This window comes from Cebidichthys violaceus, unplaced genomic scaffold, assembly GCF_023349555.1.
Source record: "Cebidichthys violaceus isolate CVI_PGR_0920_01 unplaced genomic scaffold, fCebVio1.0.p SCAF_3, whole genome shotgun sequence".
NCBI classification, from domain to species: domain Eukaryota; kingdom Metazoa; phylum Chordata; class Actinopteri; order Perciformes; family Stichaeidae; genus Cebidichthys; species Cebidichthys violaceus.
In genome coordinates this window covers 1,039,713-1,050,502 of record NW_027176483.1, presented here as the reverse complement: position 1 = coordinate 1,050,502, position 10,790 = coordinate 1,039,713, and positions in this window count along the sequence as shown.

The window sequence follows — 10,790 nt, the reverse complement described above, 5'->3', positions numbered from 1 at the left end:
CCCGTTATGAAAGAGAAATCTTAATTATTATTGCTCATCAATAAAGCTCGGACTCTTACATCCACAGGACAATTACAAACATTTACACGTCAACGCTTCACTTTAAATACACACCTATCACTTCAATAACACTTGTTTTCACATACATATCATATTCCATTGAAATTTTCATATTTTTAATTATGTCTTATACTATTTCACACAATCAATAAGTCAATAAAAACAATTCTGAATATGATACTGTTGAAAGATCATTTCTATTGCCTCCAAACGACTGTCCACATGGAGACGGCTGAGCCGGCGGCTCAGGTAGACTTTACTCCTCTATATCTTTACATAAGTAATAGATGTTTGATGAGGTATTAACCATCAGAATGTCGGAGAGAGAACCTTGAAGGGTTCTGTAGTCGTGAGGGAGGTACGGACTCTTTCTGAAAAGGAAGGAGGTCTGGAGGTTTCTTTCTGGGATCACGTGACCTGGTACAGGTCCCATCGGTCACCCTTGGCCCTTCTTGCCTCTCCGACTCTGACGATCACTTTATTTTTGAAAGATGCCGTATAAACAAAGTTGTATCTCACGACTCTGCATCCATCTGTGTTTGTCTTATAAACTCTGCTGCTTCTCCTGCAGACACTCGCCGTCGATAAAGATAGATGTTCCGAGTTCACCGTTGGGGGGTTTTCGGTCCTCGATCCGGTCCTCAGAGACCCGGCTCTCTGGAGTGATGAACGGGCCTCGAAGCTGTCGGCGTGAAGCCTCATATTTCTGTTATCTGTGAGCTGGACGGCGAGGGGGGGGGGGGAGCTTGGAGGCGATGCGCCGCTTAAACGATGAAATATGATCGGTTGCCTGAGGCTGGTCACCCCCCCCCCCCCCCCCCCCCCACAGCACAGCCCTCCAGTCCCTCGACAGCCCTGCTTTAAACATGACAGATGACAAAGGCACACCAAGGGCAGCTCTGCTGGTAGCAGGAGCGCCGCGAGTATCAGCCGAGGAATTATCCCCCCGCTAATCTCCAAACGGAGGCCTGGATGCACATTTATATTCCACCTACGCCGGTGAAACTTTAATGCCCCCCCTGACTAGGACAACCCCGCAGTTTTTTGAAGAACTTCTAGCATCAAAACGTTCCTCCTCAGCCTGCGTGTAAACAGGAATAATCCATGTGAAGCAGATCAGGGCTTGTCATGTCGAATCTCACAGCCGTCGCCTGTAAGCTTCTTTCTTCTCTCTCTGTGTGTTCTGTACCAGTTCTGTCAATCATGTCGATCCAGACAACCTGGCTTCCCATCCGCCTCCGCCTAGTCCTCCTCCTCCTCTTCCTCCCCGTGTGTAGTTTCACCAAGTTGCCGAGGCAACAAGCGGGTGGCATCCGTTGGTTTCAGCAGAGGCCTCTCACTCCTCCCTGAATACAACTTGTAATTTATGATTCAGAAGCTGACGTTTTTTTCCGCCGCAGACGGATGAGAGGAGGCAGGAAAACACACAGCCTGTCACAGCTGTTGCTATTCTGTGAGTCTCTTCCTCTCCCGAGGATGACGAGGTGTTGGAGCTCGTGTTATCCATCAAGTCAACCGATAGTTTAATCTTCTGAAAACGTCAAGTCAATCTCAGCTCATTTCATGGTGTTTTTAAAAAGACAGGCTGTAATCTTTGTCTGTTAAATCAAACGCTAGTGTTAGTGGATCTACTACGGCTGCTCCAACACAGTGCTGTTGTTTGGGGGTGGGGGGGGTTTATCCCTCGAGACCTTTTGTTTCTCATCCATCAGCCCCCCCCCCCTCGGAGGTGTGACTGGCATCGCTACCCTTCTCTCATTTGGAAGCCAACGATTTCCTGTTCACGGAGCCATTGATTTTCATTTGCATCGTTGATGGATGCGAAGCCGCTCGTCTGAGGAAGCACCAGGTGCCCCAAAACGACGCGGCGTCGGCTTCACCGTGACGGATCTCAAGACGAAGACGACCGGTTACCGTCTGTGAGGGAGTCACATCGGGTTCAGGTTCCTGCATTCGGTAGTTAAATAAGAAGCCTGGTTGTTGTCTCCGTATGCGATCGGCTGCTGAGTACCTCTCAGCCGACGCTCTTCAGCTCCGTTTGGCTAACGGCTCCCTGAACTACCAGTAACAGTTCACAAGTTTAAACTATTCACACGTCCAGAGACTTTACAAAGACGGCAAATAAGAAAGAAACGGGGGTTAAAAATCTACATTTGAGTCGTTTATTTAACCTTTGTTTCATTAAAATGCATTTAATACTGTTAAATGTTCTTTACAGGACTTGTACAAAGGCAATAAAGTAGTCCATCAATACCAGATATGAGTTTATTTATGAGTGTAAACAAAGCTTCAGATTTTATTACATTTTGTCTGATACGATTACTTTGAGCTGCATACGTCACTGCTTGTTTTGGGTTTGTTTTAGGGTGCGTTGGTGTCACAAACATAGACTAAACTTTGACTTTCTGGCGCTCAGCTCAAAGCCTATCGGATCCTACTGAAGACGTGAATCTTTCACAAATATAAAGTTTCATCTTTGCATGAAATGCATTGTCGGGGACTATTTCTTAATCAGCAAATTAATCCACATTTGGTGCTCGAGTGATAATTTGTGTCAGCAGGACGGTGTGTGTGTGTGTGTGTGTGTGTGTGTGTGTGTGTGTGTGTGTGTGTGTGTGTGTGTGTGTTCAAGGTGATGGAAGAACAACTGAGGCTCATTGATGTGTTTTTAGTAAAATAAGTAAAAAAATAACAGGCAGCAGAGGATCAGATGAAAACTGAGGATGATATTAGAGAAAGAACGAGAGGACCCAAGAGAGGAGGCAGTTCAGATGTGGTCACTTCCTGTTCACTGGTTGCAAAAAATCCAACATGGCGACGGCCGAAATGCCAAGCTGGAGGCTTCAAAACAGTCAACAAACCACGACGATGACGTCCACTCCTTATATACGGTCTATGATTCATACCCGGGTTTAGGAGTCACTGTTCGGTACAGAATTCATATTGATCCTGATGCTGACAGTAGTCCAAATGTCAAAGACTAAATCCTCCAGCTGGGGTCACATTTCATCCACTGGCAACTTTGGAAAACTATCTATATTTTAGAAATAAGGAACATTTGAAACCCTTGTTCTACCCTGTAGGAACACTTGAAAACAACACAACTCTGTCTCTCTGTTGCTGCTGTAGAGGATTCCTGCTGGAACTTTAGTTCTGCATTCTGTGCAGCTGAATCTGTCAACACTGAATGATGGAGAGTAAAGTTTGGATTATTAGTGAGTGCATAATAACACCAGACGGATTTATTGACACAGTCATCAACTGGAGAATATTTATCATCAATATTTATCATATTAAACCGCACAGAGCTTGTTCTACAAACTCATTTTATTTATTTATCTATTTTTCGGTTAATAAATGAATCGTTGAAATCCTCCATGACAGGTTCCTGGAGTCGGAGGGTTACATCTTCAAAGTCCATTTCCTGTCTGACCATCAGTCCAAACCCCAAAGAGAACTAATCCTCACATTTGAGAAGATGAAGCTAGAGTTGTGAGGTACTGTAACTGCATTTATTATGAAGAATAATCGTTTAATCAAAGGCCTCTTAGAGGCAATGTTTGATAAAAAGGTTTTTTTGTGTTCGCCTGTGGCTGCCATGGACGTGGAAATGTAAATGTCAGTGTTTATATTTCATTATTTATTCACATTTTATCCACCTTGACAACCATGTAGTGCTAAATCCAGATGTGAACGCTGTCAAAATCAAAGTTAATTTGGTCGTAACAAAGGATTTATTCATCTTAATTAGGTATTGTTCTGGCTTTAAACCTGGTACCTGCAAAAAGCATAGCTAACCGCTAATAAATGCATAATAGGGTATTGTATGTATGGATGTATTTTTCGTAACAAAGCAACAAAGGTTGGTTTTCTCCTGGAACGCAGGTTTCCCACTAAATAAAAACACTTTATGCTGATTGATTTACTTCAATCAGTCATATTTATGTTCAGCTATTCAGGTTATCCCATAATACAATTACATCAATAAAAAAAATGGCATCAAAATTCAATAACTAATCAAATCAATGTGTCTCTGAATGAACATGTACAGAATAAATACTGTGATGTTCAGGTGATTATAAAGTACAAGTATCTGTACTTTTGCTATGAAGGTGATCGATGAATGAAAGATGAGCTCGTTCTGTTATAAACATAACGCGACGGGTTCCTGATTATTATTTATATGAGCGCTATTTAATGTCATTTTCCTTTTGAATGTGTTAAATACATGAGGTGGAGCAGCAGAGAGAGGTTTTAATGAAGTCACTGTAGTTTTATATTTCACTTCAAATCCCCAACACAACCTCAGAAACCACTAAATCCTGAGCGTAGGACCAGCACTCTGCAGCTCCATTCATCACTCACTTCACCGCAGACGAGCAGGTCAACATGCAGACTGAACCCGAGAGAACCAGAACCAGAGGGGATGGAGGTCTCTGAAGACCCGACCCTCCAGAGCACGACCTGCTAGTTGTTTGTAGATAAATGTGGCCGATGGTGGAAGCAGCTGCTCATCAGGTTGATTCATGAAAAGGAACTTTACAAATGCAGTTAAATCCACTGGTCATGAGGACCACTGAGCCTCGGGACCCGTATCAGGTGATGACCACACAAACGTGTGGTTCTATATTCTATCTATTCCGTAAACGTGTAAATAAACATGCATTACAGAACAGATGCATTCACACACACATTCACACCGGCGGGCAGTTTAGAGTCGCCAGTTAGCCGACGTAACCCGCATGTCTTTGGGTGGGAGGACACCGGTCTTCATTGTTCACAATATGTAGATTTATAATGTGTAATATGTAGCTTGATTGCTGTTCTTCAAAACCACACATCTCCAAAACATCAACTTCTCACGAGTGAGACACTCAGCTCCCTGTTTCCAGCTAATCCAAAAGCTTCTTTATCGTTTATTTAGTGTAGAAGTAGAAGAACTGTGAAGAACAATCAGTCCTTCAGTTTAATTTAAGTTTTCACCGAGCATTGGTCGGAATGAGACACTCACTGGTTATTGTTCTGTAAACAGGTGAATGCTTCATTGTTATGACATCTTTATATCCAAAATGAGGGAAAAATGTGAAACCCTACCGTTTATCGTTATCTCGCACATACATTTAATACAAACTCCAAAATAACAATAATTTTGGAAGATCTCATTGCCAACTAGAGACGTCCCGAGTCCATTTTTATGATTCGAGGCAAATTAGGTTGAAATATTTCAACCAATAACGGTGTCATAAAGCTTTAGTTTGGCTCAGCAAACACAACTTATACAGTTGTCACAGGGTGCAAGAAAATGTTCCGACTTAAACCTACTTAAGAGGTAAAAAGAGGGGGAACACTGCAACCATCGGGGGCCGTAAGCCGATTACTAACAGCAACCGGAGCCTCAGCGTGCCGGATGTCGTCTTAATTTGTCACCGTTACCTTGAAAGCGAGGCGCAGAGAGTCGTGATTTAACGGACCGGTATTGCATCCTGGTAAACGTGCAGCCTCTATAGAAATAACCATGTATTGATTTAGCTGTAAAAGTACACTGGAAATCCCAGTTGTTGGTTATAAAAGTCACAGAGTAAAGTCTTCGTGACGGATGTCGGCCGGTCTGAGAGATGACAGAATGAGGAGAAACTGTGAGCTTTAAGAGCGGGGGGGGGGGGGGGGGGGGGGGGTTCCTCATCAAGTCTTCAGCGCGTCGGCACTTTAACGGCTTCAGCGCCGCGCTGAGCGATTAACATAACCTTGTTAAAAAAAACACTGGTGACACAAAGCATGCTGGGAGCTCGGGGGGCCAGAGGAACGACTCCCAGAAGCAGACTCCCAGCTCCGGCGCCAAACGTCGACTTAAACCCGTTTACCGCATTTTACCAACGCTGTCTGGGCGGTCAGAATCAGGCTCAAGGGCACCACGGCAGCAGGAGTTTTACACCTTTTAATACAAAAAGGACACGCATTTAAACCAAGGAGCTGACCAGCCTCGTAGTCGTTTAATTCTTGTCTCGCTATGAAGCAAAGAACCTACGTCTGTCTGTGTGTTCAGGCTGATTACGTCATTCTTACGAGAAACAATACATAAGTTAGTATGTAAACATGATCTGATGGACAACAGCTATGGTTTGGATCGGTTCACTTCGTTTGAGGAGACGGGACGTGAGAATCTCTGGTGTCGAAGCCAAATGTCTCGGACGGCAAACAATCATCTCGTACCAATATCTTCAAGAGTCAACAATTGATGGTATATCTGCACAACAAAGATGGTAAAAGTGAAGTAAGCTGAAGACAAATGCAAATAAGCAACGCTGATGTTTTTCAGGTCAACATATTATGAAGAAACATCTTGAATCTTACATTCACTTACTGTGTCCAAAATAAGTCCACATTCAACTATTAAAGTAATAAAAGTGTGTATTCCTGTGTGAACCTATACATCTGCCTACTGATGGACTGGAAAGACTTTCCTCTCCACCTGCTTCCTCTAAGTGTGTCACTCCCTCCAACGTCAGCGCTCAGCCTTCATCGTGCCCTCGATGTGTCAGCCGGCTGACGGCGTTGGGAGGCAGAGATCCGCCGCCGCCGCCGCTAAACGGGCGGACGAGGAAATGTTACGAGGTAATTCCCAGCTCGCTCTGTGGGAGGAGATCTGTGTGAGCGGCACACCGCCGAGCTTTGATGCCGATACGAGGAAGAGGAAGGAGACGAATCCCCCAAAGAGCAAACTAATGATCCACGACGACTACACACATCCTGTAATCCCAGCATGCATCACGGCAGAGAGGTAGAACGAGAGACAAATGTGTTTTTTATAACGCCTTCAACATTATGAATGTGTGTAATGGTACAGTTCATCCTGAGGGGACCATGAATGAAGAATCAAATATTTTCACAATCCACAACCGGTCTCTGCTGGAGGATCTGGGTCTGTCCACGGTGGACCAGTCTCTGTTGGAGGATCTGGGTCTGTCCGCGGTGGAACGGTCTCTGCTGGAGGATCTGGGTCTGTCCACGGTGGACCAGTCTCTGTTGGAGGATCTGGGTCTGTCTGCGGTGGAACGGTCTCTGCTGGAGGATCTGGGTCCATCCACGGTGGTCCGGTCTCTGCTGGACTCTGAGCTGAAGGAGTTTCTGGTGAACCTGCATGAGTTCATCTGGTTTCACCAGAATCCGACCCGGTGGTTCCGATGACATCATCAAGAATAACTCTGTAGAAACAGACCATCTTCTCTCTGATGGTCTCTGTACTGATGGAGGTCTGATAGAGGACCAGGACTACACTGAGACTGGTTCAGGACCAGTTAACCAGTTAACGGACTACAAAGGCTCTATATAAATACATACTGACACCTCCAGTAAACACACCAGTACGTCTTCCTCTCAGTGGTGTCTGGACTCGCCGAGCTGCTCAGGACTGAAGCCTCTGCGGCCCGATTTAATTAGTGAGGCTTTAATACCAATTTAATGGAAAATTAGTTTCAGACCCCCGCATGAATTCCACGTGTAGTCTTATAGATTAGGGACTCGGCGCTACTCTCTCCCATCTGTGCTATAATTAGAGATTGTACTGAGAGAACAAAATAAGTCCATCTTGTTAATGTGAGTGTGACTTACAGCTGCTCACGTACATCTAGAACCTTCTATTCCCACATACGACTGCTACATGCTGCCATATACGTCCATTCAGATGATAAATACTCTCCGGTTGATGACTGTGTCAATACATCCGTCTGGTGTTATTATGCACTCACTAATAATCAAAACTTTACTCTCCATCATTCAGTGTTTTAGTGTAAAAACTAAAATAATTTTGTGTCAGTTGAGGCTGTAACGATTCATTTATTGGTGCAGCTGCATGCAGGATACTCAGTATGTAGACTGACCCACGTAAAGGACCATAATGTACTGAATGAACATCATGCTGTATTGAAGAAGACTGTAAACTAAAGATTGAGACCATAAACTCATGTTTACAATGTTTACTGAGGGAATAAATCAAGAGAGAAGTAGAGTCATTTTAGACTAGACTTCTATACAACCAGAGGAGTCGCCCCCTGGTGGACACTAGAGAGAATGCAGCTTTAACACATGAAGCGTTGACTTCACTTAAAGAACCGGAGGTCGGGTTACACCTCTAGTGTCAGTGTGAGCAGTGAAAGGAGTTTGACATTTTAGGAAATATGATTATTTGCTTTCATCCCTGAGAGTGAGATGTGACGATCGATACCACAGCGGGGGGATTTCTGAACTTTGGACAGAGCTGCTTCCACTCTTTATGCTAAGTTATGCTAATCAATTACTAGCTCTATATTTAGCATACAGATATAAAGTGGTATTAATTTCCCAAAAAATGTCACATTTCTCCTTTAAAGGACGTGAAGTATAAATCACTTAAAATGTCAGCTTCAAACTGAAAAATTACAAAATGAGTCATTTCAGCAAATACCTCAAAATGACATTTGTTCAATTGTGGTCGTTGTTTCTTTCAACCAACGTAGGTTTTCTTCTTTTAAACATGATGACAAAGGTCTTTTCAGAAGTAGTTATATCAATCAAAACCACACGTTTCTCAGACCTCACTGACTCGTTTTTGTACCTGAAACCAAACCTTAACTTTTGTGTTTTCACCTCATAAACCTCGTCTATCCTGACACCTCTGTGTGTCTTTCTGAAGGGAAGCTACCTTTTCTTTGTTGAATTTGACGTTTTTGTTTTTAATCTATTATATTCTAAACGTTGTTTCCATTTTCGTCTCTTTTTAAAAGTCATTTCACTTTTATTGACTGCCTTTGTCTGACATAAAGCTCATTTGAATCTGCCTTTAATGAAACATTAGGTTTCCATGTTTACATTAATCTGGTAGCGCTGCACCGTCTTTCTCACACCACCAGCTTTATCCTTTAGTTTGTTCTCACGGCTCTCATTAGCGTCGTTTAAAGCTGAGAGACGTAGCTAGCGAGTATCTGCTGAACATAGCGGAGCATTTAGCAGCTAAAGAAGCAGCTATCTCCCTCAGGAGCTGGTGGAGACCAAACCAGAGCAACAATCCAAGCGACTCCAGGTGAATGAAAATCGTATTTTGTGTCCAGTTGATCCGTTTGCCTGTATAAGGTAAAAAATGAAGTTGCAGTGCCTCCAAGTGGTGACAAAGAAACACACTGGGACATTAAACCAACTCTTGCATAAGGGCGCACAGTTTTCATGGCGCCGACTCCCCAGATGGTTCTGCAGGGAATCACTCCTCTCAAGGATATTCTTTGGAGAACACCTACAGCGTTGATCAGGCTGTTGTCGCACACTGTTCATCTCTAGGCTTAGACAACACAACATTTTTGGATGTTTTTGGACGTTTCAGATCAGGCGACCACAGAGTCAGACGTTTCCATCTTTGAATATAACCAATGCAAATGCTGCATTGGTTGTCTTTCACTATGGGACACTACATACAACCAGAATCTAGTTATCATGCAGTCTGTTATTGGTTTTAGTCTCATGGTGGTCCTCTTTAGAACCTTTTTTTTCTGCCCTTGTGTTATCATAGAACAGGGGTTACGGGATGAGTAACCTCGAGATGTATTCATCCATCAAAACAAATCGTCATTCATCGACAGAATGCAACAAAAATGTGTATTTGTTATTGCAGCTACATCATACACTCAAAGAAACGGAACACATTATAACTGCATTACCCAACATGCACTCCTTGTCCTCAAACACGGGGCTCATTTATTTCACTTTATTCCTGCTCTGTCGTCTCTTCGCTCTTCGTTTGCGTCTCCGTTTGTCATCTCGTTCAGCTTGAGATGTTTTTAGAAACCCCTCAGGCTGTTTTATGCTTCCTCACCTGAATAGTTTGTACTTCATTTCCTCTTCATCCCCCCCCCCATCAGTGTGTTTTAGCATTTGTGAAAAATCAACTCAACAAAACAACAACAACAAAAAGTGAAACATGAGGTTTTGGCGTCTGTCCTGATCCCTGGAGACGTACGAGAAGGAGGCTTTGAATACGAGTGAAATAACAAGAACGAGCGTCTTTGTAATGCACTGAAATGACACTACTTATTGACATTAACTGTTGCAGGGATGATAACAAGCTGTCAGAGCGTCTCGTAGGGGGAGATTTGTAGCTCCCGATATAGTTCTGAACAGCAGTCAAAGCTTATACCTTAATAACCAATGTAATCACATTACATTGGTTACTCAAGAAGCCAAAGATACATGGTGTGTAGAGCTCCAACGACCAGAACGCTTCAGGATCGTCTTTGTCAAGTAAGGTTAGAGTTGCCTTCAGTGGGGATCGAACCCACAACCTTCAGGCTGTAAGATTCTATTTACACAAAAACTAAAGCTTGTAGTTATCAGATTCACGCAATATTAAACGGCAGCAGTAACAGACTTCAATCAGTCATCTACTAGGTCACTATGACAAGTCACCAGTTAACACGGTCACGGGTTTAACTGAACCACCGGTTGCTCCGAACTCTGCAGAACTTGAGTCGATTCTGACAACCGAACTTGAAACAACCAGACGTTTAGATTTAATTCAACGTTTTAAAGCTTGTTCACTCGTCTGGATGTTCTGTTGACAACATGCACACAAATATTTGTGACGATGTCGGCAGTAAAAGAAGGTCTATAGATAACACCGAGATCCTGGACTCAAAGCAGACAGCAACCACAGAGGAACGAAGCCCGTCGCTTTTGAAGGTTTCCACGGCGGCTGAGTTTTCAATGAA